Below are 12,610 nucleotides of genomic sequence, written 5' to 3' on the forward strand. Positions count from 1 at the left end.
AGAGAGAGAGAGAGAGAGAGAGAGAGAGAGAGAGAGAGAGAGAGAGAAGACTAAACCAAATTGCACTTGCGAGGGATGAATCAGCCCATAAATGTATCGATGGTTGTGTTTGAACATCACTTCGAAATGGGATTTGTGGTTCGAAGTAACTGGTTTCAAATATAGTATTGTCGTAAATGTCGATTTGCCTCAAAATTCAGATGTTACTCGCTGAAAATGCCTTATAGGTCGGCCCATTGAGACGATGAAGATTTACCATTCAACTTTCATGTTATGAATTTGGCATTTGTTTCGAACGGCAATCGACATATCTTCCCGAAGCTCCGAAAAATTGATATATCGATTTTATCAAAATGGGAATTTTCAGCTCTATTGAATTTCGAAACTAATATCCATTAGCTTGGTTCTGCTGCCAATGGTACAATAAAATATAAATCGTATCATCACTCTCTTCCTGTGTGTGTGTGTGTGTGTACGTTGGGGCGGCAAGCGGTAGTAGAATCAGGCGAGCGTGGGAGCCCAGAGCTGCCGGAGCAAGCAAACAACCCTCTTAATAATAACCATGAATATTTGAATTGATTAGAGTGTTTATCCACATTTAACTAGCGAACAGAGAGCATTCGGTTGCTCTCTGCCGATTCCGGAACATTATCGTTTCACTTACTCGACAACAATCACCGACAATAACAACAATATAATAATACCCACATTCCCGCCACCGATACAGCACAAATGCTCCAACATTTATACATTCAATTTAATTATTTTTATTCAAAGTTTTCGCAATGCAAAACATGTCGTCCAATTGGTTTCAAATGCTCGTTGAAACTGGCTGGCGTGCGTTGCACACCAAACGACCAAATTCGCAAGCAAATCAAAAAATTAATCTAAACAGTAGTATTTGATTATGGCGTTGAAAATGTACCCAACAATTTTATTTGTTTCATTTCGATTTTGGCGTGTGTTTTTCGGGCGGCACGGCATCGATTAACGCCCGCACATACATATATATACATTCCATTAAAACCTACAATTGAGGCACAGCAAATCGTACCCATCACTACCACTACCGCCGCGCTATCATCATCACCGAGAGCAGTATGGCAGCATCGAGCACATTTGTAATACATTATTCAGGAAATTAGAGACGGGAGAGAAATGTAATATTGAACATACACATACACACACACACACAAACAGTTTTTACGGAATAATACAACACAAAATACCTAATAGTTATTGCACATATCAAAAACATAAAATAAATTGATTAAATTGCCTATTCTATTGGTAAAATGATATGGATATGTACCCATATTTTTCGGCAATAATAGAATTTGAGAGAGGAAGAGCGAACTTTACGGAATGACGGGAAGGGAAAGGGAAATGGTAAATGATTGTGAATGTGCGTTAGCAGATGATTACGCTTGGGATGATGCGATGAGAAAAGAACGCAGGAGGAAATGGTGTGCGAGAATATTTGTGCGCGCATCACTCTTAGATAAAAAGTACACGCTCACACAAACAAAAATACACACACAGAGAGAGAGTGGAGCGAAGGTTCAGAGGACAATGCGGAGGACAAAAACAGAACGACGCGAAACGAAACGTTGGGGAAAAATATTAATCGCTTTCGCTATTGCGCTCACACACAAACAACGAATTGTTTTGCTTGCTCGAACACAGTGACATTTATTTGAGTTAAAATTTTAAGTTCCAACCGCCTTTGACGATTGATCTGACGTGTATGAAGCGTACAATTCATACACACAGAGCGAAGGAGAGAGAGAGAGAGAGAGAGAGAGAGAGAGAGAGAGAGAGAGAGAGATAGAGATAGATAGAAAGAGCAGATGAGAATGTTCGTTGTGAACTTTATTTTGAATTTTGTGTGTATGGCATTGTTGTCCATGGTATCTTCGTATTTTTATCTATTGTCTCTTGCCAATTTATATCAATGTGTGTTTGCGCTTTTTTCCTCTGTTGTTGTTTTTACGTTTTACGGCAAGCCAGTCAGTGAGTGAATTTTTTGTCTTTAGCCTTGCTTTGTTTCTTATTCCACGCTTGTACAGCCCCAAGTTGATAAATGTTGTATCCGTGCACAAGCAGCACAAAATTTACTCACACCCCATGCATACAACGCTCTCATTCTTTCGCTCCATTGCATTCCGAGGCTTTGGTAATTCATCTGGTTCGCCCATGTTATGATAATCTCGATGGGGCACATGGGTGCTTTCGATCGAAAAACTTTATTCGCTAATCGGAAACACACAACGATTGAAATGACAACGACAAAAATGATTATACTGCGGGAAATGAAAACAAACATCGAAGAAGACAGAATGAGGAGGCATATACACACAGAGAGCACGGCGTGCGAATATACTGTGTGCTGCCTGCCACTGTCGAAAACGAAAGATGTGAACGAGATACAAAGATGAGAAGCGAAACGATGAGCTACAACGACAGTGACAGCTGCAATACAGGAAGGCATTTCATGACACTCGCGAAACAATCTTCAACAAAAAAATTTCGAACCGTACACACACACACACACATACGAAGAACATAACAAGAATTGAAATATCTAGGCAAAACGGAACGTGAACCGAACACAAGATCCGCGCGTTCCACAAAACGAACAAACATAAAAAGAAATAAAATAAAGTTATCTTTAATAAAAATTAAAGACAACTTCTCTCCGTTCGTAGGCCATAAAAGCACAAGTGTGCAACAAGGGAGACATAGAGTGAACACTGAACATACAGAAATAACAACAACAACCGTCGTCGCCGATGATGGCGGCACAAGATTTGCAAGGCATATATACTTTCGTAACGCAAACATGGGCACAAAAACAAACGTGTAATCAAATCATTTGATTTAATTCTTTTTAAATGTTTGCGTGATGAGCAGAAGATGCAAATATGCTACAATCAAACTGAACCGAACCGTTCCCAAGCTCGGTGGTTCGTTCAAACTCACGGATTTAGACGAATGTGTTCGGTTTGCTCGATTCGTTCGCCAGTTGCCCGAATCCGATGTGAGAATGTGATACACATGACGGGCACGCGTATATGTGTGTGTCTTTAGAAGAACGGGCGCGTATGTTTTATTGGTTGTTGACTTTGACAACGATCCAAATAGCGACGTGCTACGTATATGAATGTATATCATTCGTTTGCAATGTGTGTGAACGAAAATAAAATTCGTAAACAAATGGGCCATTTTCTCGTGTATTTTTCGCGAATACAACACCAGAATATAGCTCTGGTCTCACATACACTCATTCCCAACGCACAGACACATGCACATCCGTTGGCCCCGCACCTCAACACCGTTTCAGGCTGAAATTCCGTTGTAAGTGAATATATGCGGAGTGCATATGGATGAGGGATAAATATGATATAGAATATACCCGGGATATATTGAGGATTGCGGAAAAGAGCCATTATAATGCGCCGTTGCTTTTTGCATATAAATTAGTTCATAAATTTTATATGAACACATGAATTTAATATTTAGATTAATTAAAATTGTTTATGTCATAACAGATTTATTTAATGTTTCTTCAAACACATTTTGCCGATACTGTCGTATTAAATAAACAAATCTCACTATCACGATGGATCAGTGGAGCGTTCTTTCACAAATGTTGTGTCTTTGTGTAATCCTGTTTTGTGGTGCTGTGCAACGTGTACACTGTGCTATGTGGCCTATACAGCCAATTCTAGCCCAGTTCTAGCACCACAACACATGTCTCCCGTTTATTCGCTTCAATCTCTGGATTCTCGTTGCTTGATGATAAGCAGTAGAAACAGTCAGCGACTCACAATAAATATTCTGTTGTGGGAAAATGATTCGAGTACAAACATCTCATTTGGCCGACACACAGGCAAAGCGAAAAAAGCTTCGTCATTCCTGCTGATGTAGCCGCTATTGCTACTGCCTTCACATATCGGACACACATGTACATTGTACACTCTATTCACTCTATCTCTAGTTGCCGTCTCTCTTCTCTATTTCCGTGTATTTGGCATGCAGTTGGGTGTTCGTTTTGAACACAAATATTACCAGCAATGATCACAGCGTATAAACAAGCAAAATGGCATGACGATTACAAGATGATATAGACTAAAAGCAAAACAGGCCAAGCATTTTGTGCAAAAAAATGACACAAATAGAGACGAGAGAGAGAGAGAGACAGAGCGAATCAACAGAATCAGCAGCAGCCGTAGGAGCAGCAACAGCGTGTAATATATATAAAATGTCTGAATCACATATAGTATTGTACCATTGACACGGTTGGATTCATTGCCATGCATATTGTACATTTGGCTCTTTGTCTACTGTGTATGTGTGTTTGTGTGTGTGTTTATGCTTTTAGCCTCTCACTTTAACCAGAGGAAATATTAAGTACGGATGAGAGATCTTGTGATGTGCTTTGTTTTCGTAATGGCAAATAATTAAAAATCACGTTTTATATGGAACATATTATTCCAGTTATTTTCTTCATTTCCTCTCTCAACGGACCGATCCACACACACGCACATACCATCGCCACTACTACTACTACCAACACCCGCCCACCAGCTCATCATATTCGTCGTCGTTACTGTTATTTTGCTACTACCATTTTTCATATGCACAGTGCGGCACTTCCCACGATAAGCTTTTGTCTCACTTGCATGACTCTATAAAGTGCTCATCGAAAGACACATTAGAGCCAGAAACTTTCACGTACAACGCTAGTTCCAATTACGCATTAAATACACACCATCAGCATAGTAACAATGGCAATCATGGAGCGAAAAAGTATCTCATTGCGAATTTCTTTGTTTTTAGCCTTCATTTTTGCATATAGCTGACGAAAATCCGCGGGAGACAACTTTCAACGTGGCCACCTCGATTTCATTCTTATTTTTGCTTGCAATCACAAAATATGAAAAGTGTAAAGAAGCAGACAAAAAATGGGGACAAACGATCGAATGCTGTAGAGAAATAGTGAAAGAAGAAAAAGAAGGCAAAAAAAGATTCAACAAATAGCAAAATCGTGCTCAAGAAATTGTATGTACAGCCACAATTTTTTCGCATTCACTCGTAGTAGCGCTTTGTAAAATGTCTTGTTCTTGTTCCACTCTCCAGGGGAAAAGCCCACAGTTTAGTGAATACGAGTGTCCTTGTGCAATTACTATAAGTTATATACGTGGGTGAGACTAGAAAGAACCGAACGCGAGAGAGAGAGAAAGAGAAAAAAAAAATCGAAAACACAACACTGTAAAATGAAATGACTTTTCTTTTTGTTTGTTTGTGATGCCTTGTCGGAGGAGTTGACTTTTTTCACTCTACTATCCCTGTGTGTGTGTGTGTGTGTGTGTGTGCAAAATTCATTTGCCTCGCACAGATTCTTAGCATTCAATTTAACAGTGTCTAAAATGAGAATAGTTTGTGACGACTGCAACAAAAACCTTTCCCCAACCTGATTTAATATCACACGCAATGCCATGAAAAACCATCATCCAATCTGTTCGTTCAAACTTATAAGTGTAAGCAAATAGACGGCCAAAGTTTATGCATTCTCATTACAATTTCGCAATTTCGAGAGTATTTTTCGGATGGATGAAATATTGACAAAGTAACTTCAATGGAGAGAGAAATGAAGAGAAGTTTCTAGTTTCATCTTCACACAATAGCACCTCAGACATTGTAACGAGGCATTTCGTTACGTATTCCAACTGTCCAAAGCAGGAAATTTGACATACAAATATTTACGTAGTTCCGAAGTGGAGACTCTTAAATGAAATTGTTCCAGTGAATATACTCAAGATCCCCAAATGGATACATATACACAGAGGAAGAAAGATAAATGACTTCAAAGCATTTCTCGCAGAACTATGAATTATACCCGTGAATGACCGCCCCAAGTGGTAAGTAAGTGAATTCTAATTGCACATATTTGAAAGTGAAAAGGAAGCCCTGATCCGAAAAGTACGCATGGAATGCATTTTCATCAAGTCAATTTGAGTTTGGTATTCAGGCGCTGAAATATTATCACTCTCATCCGTAATTCACATTTTTCCAGTGGCTTAGCGAATGAAAAGCTGACACAAAGAGAAGGAGAAGGAGAAGAAAAAAAAATACAATACCAACAGTTCGTTTAATTTTGTGAAATGAATGAATCCGAAGACGATTATGCTTCGACATCGCCACAAAAGCTACATGTTGAGCATGGACTCAACTTCGATTTGACATCGGTGCACACAGCACGATGAGGATGAAGAAGAAGTTTGAGCAATAAAAAAATGAGAGAAATATATATAAAAATAAACTGTAAACAGTAAAAATGGAAATGAAAAGCGCGAAAATGGAAATGGAATAGCAGAAAAAGAAGAACAACTATACGCTGGGCGACGATAAGAAGTTTTCGCGACTTCGTTTGGCACTGGCTGTGATCTATTTTACGATGTATTTATTATTCAACCATTTAATTTATTTTCATCGTTTATTTGTGTTTAAGAAGTTCTCGCAGTGTATTTCGTTCACTCTATCTCTTTCACTCGCTTTCTCTCAGTCTCTCTGCATTCCTCTCTGTTTCGCACTGCTTCGGTGTCTCGCTAACGGAGACCAACTTTTTCACTAAATTATCGATTCGCCTGCTACTTAATTCACGTAAATTTTATTGTGCCATTCACATTTTTTATTCCACCTTCTCTTCTCGTCGTCCTCGTTTTTTTTTTTTTTGAATGTGTTATGCGTGTGCACATTTCACCGTTGGTTGAATCGGTGTTTGTGTCTCGTTTCGCTCTTGTTGTTCTCCATCTTTCTCCCAGCACTGGATTGGGATATGGCCAAGCGCAGCACATCAGATAATATTTGTCGCTACATTGACTAGCCCTGGAAAAGCGTTACGTTTTATGCAAAATAGGGCACTATTAAAATGCAAATCGCGATTTTGACTGTTCACCGAACTTTTGTCCATTTGCAAATGGAACCAATGCGATACGGTGAACGAGAACTGGTTGTGAAATTGTGAACGAGCATGTGCTCACAGGTAGATGCCGAAACGTAATTCGTGGCCATTGAATGCAAAATGTGGCTAATTAAATGATAAGAGCGAGTAGAATAGAGCCAAAGACTCTCACCATGAACTATTTCCAATCAACGGGAAATTGTTGCTATATTTCTAGTTGCGCATTGCGCGTTTGCCCCTTTGAGATTTAGCAAGCGAGCGAGCGAGTGTTCGTTTAACTTTGGCAAAAGTTTGAGATTAGGAACAAAGTAAAACTTCTTGTGTCCTTCTTCTTATTCGTCGTCGTCTTGACAGGTTTCAAAAAGCTTAGATTCCACCATTGACGAATATATATACAATTTTTTTCTTTCGTCATGTCGAGCATTTTTTTCCGCTTGAGCAGTTGTTTTTCAAGTGAAAAAGAGAGAGAGAGAAGAGTCCGAGAATATGTTTCAACTTTTTTGTTGTTGTTGGTGATTTCCCTTTTTCCGTTTCGATGTGTTTTATTTCTTTCGTCTTCTTCTCTCCATTGAGTTTGAGTGTGTGCTTTTGTATGCTTTGTTTTCCCTCATTTTCGTAAATTCGAACGCAATCACCATTTTACTTTTTTCGTTCGACAACAGCGAAATACACGATGAGATGATTTCAGGGCACGGTTCAAAATACCAATTCGCTCGCTTTTGCTGTGTCTCTCGTTTTGCTCTCCGCTTCAAATGTTGTGTGCTTGTTGTTTTTTTCTTCTTTTTTTTCTCTCTCGTTGCTTACTCGAGAGATGTTCGTTCACATCAACGTTAACGTCAATATGATGGTGGTGGCACTGACTGGTTGGCTATATGTATGTGCACGTAGTATATATGTATGATATTCGGCTCGTTCGTCTCCGTTTTCGTTTTCGTTTCGATGCCACAAACAAATTACATGTTCTGCCGGAGCCAGAAATGTGTATACGATGTGTATTAATTTTGATTATACCTCAAGCGAAGTTCATTAAACATAAAATATATTTTCTATCTCTCTGCGTGTGTTTGTCTGTATGTATGCACATCTTCGGTTGTTTGGTGTACGAAATTCGATCGTGGAGAGTTTTTCATTGAAAATGTGTCTCGTGTCGAGAGAGTTTTGCGTGTGATATGTGTGTATGCCCTTCATTTTTGCTGTTAGTTGTGATTTCGTATGAGCGCGGATTCAATCCTCAACTCTCTCACTCTCTCTCACTCGCTTCGTCTCACTTCTGTGGCACGAAACGGGAGCGAAACCGTGCCAAAGCAACAGAAAATTTATATACATATATACATGTATGTAATGTGTCTGTGCGTGCACAATGGCAGCAGCCACCACGATGATGACGAGGCAGACGGCGACAATAACTCTAACCATCGAACCAACTCGCTCTTACTCTAGCATCTCAAACATTCGTACAACGACGGTATCGCAATCGCACAAGCAACAGAATAATAATATTCTAGCCAGGGCAGAAAGATGTGCGTATTGACTTTATGGGGATATAATCCGAATGTGGCGAACAGCAAGGAGAGAAACAAGAGGACGACGACAACGACGACGAAGAAGAAAATAAAGAAGTAGAATAAACCGAAAAGAGAAAAAAGCAAAAAGCAAATCGAGAAAGCACAGTCAAAAGAAAGATTTTGTTACAATATCGCAATGTCGCGCCCGTTCTCGCCATCAAAGCACACGACACACACAGTGTTAGAGAAAGAGCGATGTGAGAATATGAGAATGCGAGAGCATTTGTGTGAGGTTTTCGTTTCAGTTCCGTTGATTTTCTTGGGTTAGGATAAGCCTAACAACAAATCATATACAAAGCATTACACATAGAGCTGCTGCTCACACATACACATCCACATTCTAGCACGCATTATGAAGGGAAAACGTGAAAACGAACGCCTGAAACTCTCTTTTTCTCGGTTTCTTTTTCTTTTTTTCTACTTCTTTTTCATTCTTTTTTTTCTGGTTCTGCCGTTGAGACGAAATCGAGGCCTTATCTCACACACACACACACGCAAATACATTTAGAGAATGGAAGGCGAAAGCAACAAAAACCTTCGAAAATAATGAATTGTATATTCAAAGAAAAGTTATCATCCAGAAAAATAAAAAGGAAAATGGGATGTAGTAGAGCCAGCAGCAAATATCGTTATTACATCTTGGAGTTAAGAAGAAAAAAACACACAGAACGAACCAACAACAACATCAACGGCAACAACATGAAGAAGTCTTCAAGTAACAACACTGAAAATGGAATGTAGAAAACATGTAGCAAAACATGTCGTTGTTGTTTTTTTCTCTCGCTCTTTCTTTCGTTTCCTTCTAATTTTTCCCCATTCTTTCGTTTTCCGTTCCACAGTATGTTGTGTTGTGTACGTATGTTGTAGTTTTTTTTTGCATACGCTATTCTGACTCTCTGTTTTTCGTTTTCGGTTGGGTAATTTGTGTGTGCATTACACGAGCAACCGAAACCGTAATGAGGAATAGATTCAAGCAGCAAAAACATAATCACCCGCCACTAAACAACAGCCAGCAACAATGCCATAAAAGACGAAATGATATTAAACGTAAGTAGATTTCTCTTCATTGCGGCGGCAACAACAGCACCAGCAGCAAAAGTAACAGTAACGAAACTGTCGCTACTTTCCATTTATTTGGATTGTCAGCTAAAAGTATTTTCTTCTCTATTCCTTTTGCAATATTTTTTTTCCTTTTTCGCCTCCTTCTGGTTGCGCGATTATTCTCGCTCTCGATCTTGTTGTTGTTGCCTTTTTTACTGTTGGCACTTTTGAAGAAATAATACAGTTATTCTCGCTTTGGTTTTACGCTTGCTCTGTCCTTCTCTTTCTACGAGTTTACCAATGTTCGGCGTTGCTTCAAAATTTCGTGTTTGTGAATGATATTCTCGGTCAAGATGCTTTTCAAATAAAATCCATAAATGTGTTTGTTTGTGTGTGTGTGTGTGTGTGTCCCATCAACACATAAACCAGATTCTTCACTTTTATTGAGTGAAAGCGCAATTGGTCAAAACCAAATCAGGACATGACTGATTCAGTGAAGCCTTATCATTTTTTGAATGGTGTGATGTGAGTGTTTTTTTTTTCTTCTATTTTTCAATGCTGTGTGAGTTATTTCTCTCACGGTTTCTATGTCAAACACTAGTTGGACGACGAAATTGAGAGCAATGCTTTCATTTTGTTGCTGTTGCTGTTGTTGATGGAGTTTGTGTATGCGTTGACTGACATCCAATGGAATACGAAAAAGACAGCACGAGCGCGAAGAAACAACCCGAATGAGTGTGTATGTACCCGTTGTCAATGGTGTGTTGTTGTAGTTAATTTGATTAGTATCGAACGATGCCAGGCATAAAAAGCTTGTTTGTCACACTCACAGACACATACAGAAAGAGTACGAGAATTGGGAACCCTTCATGGAAGAACAAAAAAAAAACACACAGAGAGAGAACGTGTTATATGCATATGTGCGCGCCTTTCTGGCCCAAAATTGCGTTGAAAAGAATTTTTTTAATCAAAACCAACACACAGCACATTCAATTTACAAATGCGAAAATCAAATGAGCCACCGAGTCGAACCATCACCAGACAGAGAAATATGGCAAAAAAAGAGAGAGAAAATGAATAGAGAAAAAACAATACGCACACACACATACACACGGTACACAGTAGGCAGAGTCACACGCACGGCACAGCCACAATCTGAAACAAACGCGCATTTGAATGGACCATCGAGTACGGTTTCGCATCAGTTGGGTACGGTTTTGTATCAAGAATCGATTTCAAGTAAATAAACACATTTGGCTAACACAGAAAAAAAGAGAGAAATCATTCAACCAACCAACCAACCTCTCTGCATGAACAGAGGCAATAAATTTATAAATAAATGAAAGAGATAGAGTGAAACTGTATGGAAATGGAAAAGTAGCTAATTTTTTTTTTACCAGATCCCGAAAATGCTCTGTGTGAGAGAATCTTCGTTCAGAAAATCACTTTCCACCGTTCTATGTGCGTGTGTATGTTTTATTTTTGACCCCAAAGCAGCCAGACTATTATCTAGCACGCGCAAACCATACTACACCGATATAATTCGTTCATTTTGGCCCTATAATGTGATAAGTGATTTACAAACGACGGATTTTTCAAGTTTTTTCCGAAGGTTTCGAGAGAAAAGCTCTGCTTTCTCTGTGCGCTCATCGGTTTTTCGTTTCGTTCGTCGTAATCGTGGTCGGCTCAAATATTTTTTTTTTCCATTTAAAAAACCATTTCGTAGTCTGGAAATGTCGAAAAATATGGATACGTGTTGGCTTTATGTAGGATGTTTGGAATAAGAAAAAAAAAGTGGTCCGTTTCGTTTTTTCCCCTTTTACCACGTCCTTTATACTGATTTTATTTTTCTATTCTATTTGCCTGATGGGTTTTGGAAATGCCAAACGTTTATCACGCAGCTCTTTCAGCATTCACTCGAAAAACAATTTTTGTCGCTTTCAGTCCAATTCCATTATTCAATTTCAATTTGGATACTTTGTTTTAATTTGATTTTAGTTCGTTTTTTTTTTAATAATGAGAAATCATTTTTTAAAACACAAAATTTCACGTGATCGAATCTCATTAAAAAAAAAATCCCATTTCGTATACTCAAAAATCCGCGTATTTTCCCAATTTTTAATTAAATGTTTCAACAAATTAACAAAAAACAGAATTTCAACAAAGAATCACTATCGAATTTCACTCACGTCAATTTAATTTTGGTTCGTATCGTTTTTGTTTTTCTTTTCTGCTGTTGCTCTTCTGTCTGTTGCGTTTTAATACCGAAACTTTTTCATCTATTTTATGTACACTCGATTGGATTATATGCTGAATGTTACCGTTTTGTTTTAATACGTATGACTTGCTTAAATCGCTTTCGTCTGATTCGAAACTTGCTCCCGCTCTCTCGTTCACTCTCTGCCTGTGATTTACAGAGAGTATTTTTCTACTGATAAGCGAAGAACTTTCGTTTATTTTCCGATCTTTTTTTCTGTTCTGGTTTATTCGCGCAACAAATTCTTGTTGGTATTCGGTTGAATTTTGTTTATCTCTTTTATTTTAGAACTTGTCTGATTTTTTTTAGTTATAACGAATTTCAAGCAACGAAAAAAAAGTAACGTATAAACTATTTATAAAGAAACTAGAGACAGAAGTGTATGAGAAAAAAACGAATTTAATTCGAGAAAAAAGAAATTCTGTCTTTTTAGTTTGAAAAGAGACACGCACACTACCAATGATGACTGACTTTCAACCACCTCCAATTTTTGCTGTTCAGTCTCTCGGGAAGCAGCAGCAGCATCACAGTGAACCAACAATCCGTACGCTTTAGACATCGAACACACAACGGTTCGGTGTTTGCTTCACTGTTTCACACTGGTATCGGTTTTGGAGTCTTTATGTGTTGTTTATGTACGAATACACGGGCGAGAGCAAGAGAGAGAAAGTATGGAATATATTTGAGGACCAGGCGAAGCGAAACTTTTTATCAGTTGTCCGCGTGCGCGCACTCCGTGTGTTTGATATGAGATATCGTTTCATGTGCTGTGTGTATATG

The 12,610-nt window shown here is 38.6% G+C and overlaps 1 protein-coding gene across 1 annotated transcript in view; it reads right to left on the bottom strand.

Moving 5' to 3' along the window:
• The window catches only part of LOC129565077 (neuronal acetylcholine receptor subunit alpha-7), a 101,881-nt gene extending 89,480 nt beyond the window's left edge, over positions 1 to 12,401 (bottom strand). Inside the window, exon 1 of the mRNA XM_055439439.1 lies at positions 11,763 to 12,401. The gene's annotated coding sequence lies outside the window, so the exon portion shown is untranslated. The remainder of the gene's footprint in view (positions 1 to 11,762) is intronic.
• Positions 12,402 to 12,610: the final 209 nt, after the last annotated feature.

This window comes from Sitodiplosis mosellana, unplaced genomic scaffold (genome assembly GCF_009176505.1).
Source record: "Sitodiplosis mosellana isolate CC-2019 unplaced genomic scaffold, AAFC_SMos_1.0 Smas_scaffold_2, whole genome shotgun sequence".
Lineage (NCBI taxonomy): Eukaryota > Metazoa > Arthropoda > Insecta > Diptera > Cecidomyiidae > Sitodiplosis > Sitodiplosis mosellana.